Here is a 7,221-nt window from a genome sequence, read left to right as displayed (position 1 = left end):
TGAGATGACAAGATCCCGGATCTCGTCATGTCGACATCTTTTAGATGAGATAATCTGACAAGATGCTTGCACCTGCACGCATTAACACCGACAGGAATTTGGTTGATATTCGATTTTCGATATTCAAACTGTGAAGTTGGTTCGATATTCAAACGCGTGTCAGTGAATTTGGTTAATTTTCGATATTCAAAATTAGGGGCTTTCAAAGCTAAATAGGGGGTTTAACAGGTGCAGCACATCTCGGGCAACCATAAATACACTGGCTTGCCCTATTACGAGGACATTTAGGGGACAAGGTCAGTGAATAAAAGGGCATGAAATTTTTAATTTTTGATTTTTTTTTCGAGGGACCCCTAGAGATATCCCGACGGCTTAGCCAGGGTAACCACGTATCTGAACTTGTAGAACTCGACTCGGGCAACCAGATAAACACTACCTTGACCCGGTGCATGCACATTTAGGGGGCTCAAATTAACAAAATTAAAGGGAATAAAGGGCTATTTAGAGCATTTTTTAACTCAAAAAGTATTTTTTCAAGAGGCCGGCCCCAGGGATATCCCGACGGCCTAGCCATGGTAGCCACGTATCCTAACTTGTAGAATTCGACTCGGGCAACCAGATAAACACTAGCTTGACTAGCTTGACCCGGTGCATGCACATTAAGGGGGCAACTCGGTAAAGCATCTCATGAGCAGATCTTAATCTATTATACTCAGTCCTCATTCCTCCGCCAATAAAATATTCCGAAAGCTGAGTGACACATGTATTTTTCTTTTATTTGCACAAAATATGTTTAGTGGTTGCCCATTCTTTGTTTTTAGAATCAGTCTAATCATTACACATACTCTTCATTGTAATCAGTTTACAAACTTAAAAAAAATGAGAATTGGTTGGGTCGAATGAATATATTTAACCTTTTGTTGTAGATCGTCACATCTTGGAGAAAAGATGTCGACGTATATCGATAGAAAACGTATTGTCAAAATATAAAATATGAGTATAAAGCTCCTCTAATCTTTGAATGATTGTCATGAGACATTTTATTTTGCATATGTATCTTTCAATTCAATTAACCAGCAAGGAGTAATACCCCTCCAATAAAACTTTCATGAACGAAAATGTCTCTTTTAGACAATATCGCGTGACTAATTTCAAAGCTCTTGATTGATTGATCGACTAAATTTCCAAAGCGACTATCACATAATTAGAATTTAATTTCAAAATCATTTTAAAAGGCCAAAATTTTCTAGCTCACTTCGCTCGCTTGCGACTTTTTCAAATTATTCCACATTTGCTATGTTGTCGTGCCTTAGCATATTTCGTTTATTATCCGCAACTGCGTTGAACTTAATATAATTGTGGTGTATGTACCCGCGATATGATAAAAAAATTGGTCATCTGCAATATTGAAAAATATCACGAGGTTCCGGGGGCTCCGCCCCAGACCAGTGGCGCCACCGAATGGGGAGGCCCCAGTGAGTCCCCCCCCGAAATTTGAAGAAAAAAGTGTGTTGTAAACGTCATAATTCTCCAAAAATGTTTTTTGTTCTTTAAATTTTAATTTTTTTTCCTCCATTCAAAATGTTGCTCGCGCTACACGCTCGCAGTTATTAATGATTGAGATAAGTAAATTATCTGTTCACATGGGGCTTAAAAATCATATGTTATTTGAGTTTTCATTATTCGTTTTAGCGAGATACATATCCTGCGTATTCATAATTTTCATAAATGAAATATTTTCAGCTAATTAGATAGCCATTCAGTTCATGATAAGTATTACAAAAAGTGCTTAGAACGTCCAGGTATCATCCCGGATATCAAAAATTTTCAGCTCGCGCTTCGCGCTTGCATTATTTTTTTGGTGAGATATCATCTTTATGACCCGATCAATGCAAACAGCTAATCCTTAACAGGTCCCTTTTCAATTCAGTATAGAGACTACATTTTCGAGCTCCTCACTCGATTTTTAAAAAATTGTGTGTCACCACCCCCGGCCCCAAAATGTTTGTTTTTCCTCCTCCTAGGTTAAAAAACTTGGTGCCATCATTGCCCCGGACCCGATCCGCATAGCACTCCCCCTTTAACAAAAAATGATGTCATTTTCTGCATACACTGTGAAAAAAAAGAGTAAATTTACGTTGGTCATTTTTTTGTTGGGTAATATATACGTTGGTTATTGTTTTGTTGGGCATTATGTGCCCAATACTTAGGCAAATTTTTACTCTGCCGCTGCCAAAATACAGATGTCCAATTGTTGGGCTAGTAATTGCCCTGCTGAGTGGTAAATGTTGCGAAACTTTACGATCACGAGTTGCGCTTGCAGCATGCTACTCACACGGTCGATAAGATATGGAGGAGCTTCTAGATGACTGGGGGCTGGGGAGCCTCGCTGAATCTTTCACAGATGAGTTGCTTAAACGTTTTTTTAATTTTTTTATTTTGGACTTTACGTTAAGCATATTTGTAAGGAATTTGTCAGAATAGGCCTACATACATGACATATATCTGACGCTGTTTTGTTTTTGCTTCACTCACTTGAGATATGCACTTGCACTTGTATGCAGCGTTATTGTGCATGCAAAGCACTTTCGGATAAGGTCTCCGGATCGACACGGACCAGGTACACGAAGTGAGTGTAGGCCTTGTAGTGTGGTACGGTATGTCACTGACACAGCTCCCGTAGGACTAGCGTGCCAAAATTGATTTTTATGTTGTTTTGGCTTCAATAGGGTCCCCTTAGACCAAAAACGATGGGGGTCAAATTTTCAGACCCCTCCTTCCCTTTATGGGGGGTCCTTTTTGGCGCCATAATGGCCTGTACAAAGCCCAATAGGATAATCCATTGTTTTCAACCTTATTTCTCACTTTTCTTTGCCAATTATATTTTAAAGTTGTCTGAGGTGTATGAGAATGAATATTTGATGATGTTGTGATGTCAATGTTTTTTAACTTTTACCATACGGGGGCGGACTTTATGAAAAATGCCCAAAAATTTTAAAATATTGCCCCCAAAATATTATTTTTCCCTTTTTTGGCACTAAAATTAGGACAAAAGGATTACAAAATGAAATGAATATGTCTTGTTATACAATCCAACAACAGAGGAATATATCACATGTAATGTATATCATTATTTTTGGTCAATTGATGTAAAAATCATCCCCATTTCAGGATTTTATGCAGTGAAAAACCCTACTACAACACTAGAGGGCGCCATAACTTATGATAAGCACTTCCCTAAAAAAATCAAATTCTAGGCACTGTAATTTTATCAATAAATTTGAAAGCTGACACATTTCAAGAGCAATTATTTCCAATGCCGATTCATAGTATGGGCATCTAATTTGTTTTGATTCTCGCCCCCCACGTGGGGGGGGGGCAAAATGGCTGCATTGGGCTAAAATAAAAAATAATGGATTTTTTTAACTTATAAAGTGACCTTAATTTGGTTTCTATTCAAAGACTTTTAAGGGTGAAGAAGTATATCGGGAAAAGTTACGAGGACCCAGAAATCCAAGATGGCTTCCAAAAATGGAGTTTAAAATGGCTGTTGATACTTTAAATGGACATAGCACATTTTATATACCTGAGATAGATGGAATCGGTGTCTAGATCACGGTTTCAACGATCATAATTGGGACAAGAATACCGTTTCCTTTCTTTATTTATTTAACTTTTGGAGGCCATCTTGGACTCAACATACCGGGACCACCGACGGTCCGGTATGTTGAAAAAATCCAAGATGGCTTCCAAAAATGGAGTTTGAAATTGCTGTTGCTGCTTGAAAAACCGATAAAGTTTGTTCAATATCCGGGAATATGAATGTGTGTGACTACCATGGAAAAGTGAGTCTAATAATACATTAGAATAAGTTACAAGGAGAGTCGTTGGTCGAGTATGTTAAACAATAGAGTATAAAATAGCCACCGTTATTTACAAGTGGACATGTAATATCCATCAAGAATATGGTTTCATGTTTAAACCATGATTTTTAAAGTCAGAAAATTAGTTAAAACCGTTCGAGTGTTGTGGCCCCAGTGGATTGGTCTTTTGACTTTGAAAGGGTCGTGGGTTCGAATCCCAGCCATGGCATAGTTTCATTCTGCAAGAAATTTATCAACATTGTGATGCACTCAACCCAGGTGTGGTAAATGGGTACCCGGTAGAAATTCCCTGAATGCGCGAAGGAATTCAATGAATGCTAAAGCGCCTAGGCAGCCCATCTAAGGCAGGGGTAATAATAATGGCAAGGCCTGCTGGGAGAACAGTTTTTAGAACTGAAGTGGCTTCCCTAGGTAAATATACCTATATTATTAATATTACCATATCATAACAAGGACAGTCATTGGTCTATGTCGGAAAATCCAAGATATCGTGAAGAAATCTGAGTCTAAAGTGAATGCTGTTACTTAAAAATGGACATCGTTCATTTAAAATTCACCAAGGACATATGATTTTGGTGTCCACTCAATGGTTTCATGATTATAATAATAATTTCGATTAGTTACAAAGATATGCACTTGTCCATTTTGCCTAAAAATCCAAGAAAGTTTTCAAAATGGCATCTAAAATGATTCTCAAAACTTATCAATAATGTTCAGAGTTTATACAATATTAATATGTGAGGAATAATTTGGATGTCTACATGGTGGTATAAAGGGTTAGATATTACATTCAACAAATAACAAGGATATATAGTTTTCCATTTTGTCTAAAATCCATGGTATATTAAAAAAATCATCAAGTGGGTGCTATTAAAATCTCATGAATCAATATGATAACTTATCCCATACATATAAGTGTAGGCAACAAAATATTTCTCACAGGTTGGTATTGTCTGAATAATGTCTCCACTTTTAAGTAACAGTAGTCATTTTGGAACACATTTTTTTAAAGCCCACTTGGATTTTAAGGCAAAATGGATAACTGCATAGTCATTGTAGCTAGTCCTTAATATGTATTTTTAATTTCAACTCTTGAAATACTAGTGTAGACACCAAAATAATATCCCCAGGTGTATGTTTAATGTTCTATATCCACTTTTAAAGTAATAGCAGTCATTAAGCAATCTTGGATTTTTGATAAACTTGACATCCGACTGTTCTTTCAACTTGAAACAATACTTGATCCTTTAAACTCTAGTGTAGACACCAAAATCAAATCCACGATGTGCATTTCTAATGAACTATGTCTACTTTTAAGAACCACAGTCAATTTAGACCCTGCATTTTGGAGGCCATATCGCATTTTTTGACATAGCAGACCACTGACAGCCCTTATTTACTTATCCAAATGTTTTATTTGACCCTTGAAACCATTGGTTTAGACACCAAACTGGGGGCCGTTTCATAAAGCTGTTCGTAAGTTAGAGTGACTTTAAGAACGATGGTGATCCTTTCTTACGCGCTAAACCATCCCCTATGGTGTATACCATTTACCAAAAGAAAGGATCACCAGTCGTTCTTAAAGTCGTCTTATCTTATAACAGCTTTATGAAACACCCACCTGTATCTCCTAGGCCGATATGAAATGAACTTTGTCCGCTTTAAGTATCAGCAGCCATTTTAAGATCATTTTTTGGAATTCATCTTTGATTTTTGGACATACCAGACCACTGACTGTCCTTGTAACTTATCCTATATTACACTCTAAAAAATTAAGTGCTAATTTGGCTCTTAAAGAGCGTGTATAGTGACTGCACTTCCGACTAGACAAATCGGCACTCCGAAGTGCAGTCACTATACACGCTCTTTAAGAGCTAACTTAGCACTTCATTTTTTAGAGTGTACTTAACCCAAACTAGTGGTTTAAAATTGAACATCGAAATCACATTTCCATGGACGATATGAAATCAGCTATATCTGCTTTAATTTTAGCAGCCATTTCAGAATAATTTTTTTGAAGCCATCATGGATTTTTGGACCAACCAGACCACTCACTGTCCTTGTAACTTTTTTCCAATTTACTACTTCACCCTTAAAATCATTGAATCAAAACCAAATTGCGGATTTTTAGCACACGGCAGGCTTTTTTGATGTCATCTTATATTTCCAAGGTATGCTGGGGTCCTCATATTCACTCTACCCTGTGTCAACAGATTATTTTAACTCCTCGACCATGGAGTATGAAACTAACTAGGATTCTAGGGTGGATAATGAGTGAGTCGTATTCATTAATTTTAAGGGAATGGTGGCCATCTTGGATACTATCTTGAAAATAACCACTTTGCCTGATGCAGATTTTGGTAGATTTTTAGTATATTATTCCTGAGGTCAATTAGTACTAACAACTGCTGAAAAACAATGTAAGTTCGGAAGTTCTCTAAACATCACATTTTATTTCAATAATGAATATGTGCATATGTGCGCGCGTGTGTGTGTGTGTGTGTGGGGGGGGGGGGGCTAAAATTATATTTTATGTGTTTTTTCTGTCTATCAGTAATTGGAAATTAGCCGAGAAGTACATAATTGACAATTCGAATAGAAGTCCTTTAATCGTAAATTCTACTCTAGAACGAGTGGCCGAATGGTGAAAGTTGTATGCCAGTCAGTGGGGGGGGGGGTAGGGAATATGGTTGGTAGGATGCTTGTCCAACTTGAAGCCTTCAGATATAGGCATTTTAGCTGTCTAGGGATGATAAAATACCATAAAATAATTAATTGTTTAACCGGGCGCAAAATTACTAATACTCCTGATTTTAGTGGGTCTCGATATAGGTGACCCCACCCTCAGGCAGTGGGTGAGGGTGGGGAAAATTGGAACCCTATCATTTCGTGATAGATTGGACCCAAGTGAATAAAAAAAACTGTGTCATGATATACCGTACCACACTAATATCATCATGATAAGTTATGGCGCCCTCTAGTGTTGTAGTTAGGTTTTCACTGCATAAAATCCTGAAATGGGGGTGACTTTTACATTAATTTACCAATAATAATCATATAAATTACATGTGATGTATTCCTCTGTTATTGGACTGTACAACAAGACATATGCACTTCATTTTGTAGTCTTTTTGTCCTAATTCTAGTGCCAAAAAGGGGGAAAATTACATTTTTGGGGTAATAGTTTACAATTTTGGGGCATTTTTCGCAAAATCCGCCCCCCGTATGGCAAAAGTGAAAAAATATTGACTTCACAACATCATCAAATATTCATTCTTGTACACCTCAGACAACTTAAAAATAAAATTGGCGAAGAAAAGTGAGAAATAAGGTTGAA

The sequence above is a fragment of the Lytechinus variegatus genome, chromosome 10, assembly GCF_018143015.1.
Source record: "Lytechinus variegatus isolate NC3 chromosome 10, Lvar_3.0, whole genome shotgun sequence".
In the NCBI taxonomy this organism is placed as follows: Eukaryota; Metazoa; Echinodermata; class Echinoidea; order Temnopleuroida; family Toxopneustidae; genus Lytechinus; species Lytechinus variegatus.
This window is presented reverse-complemented; position numbering follows the sequence as displayed.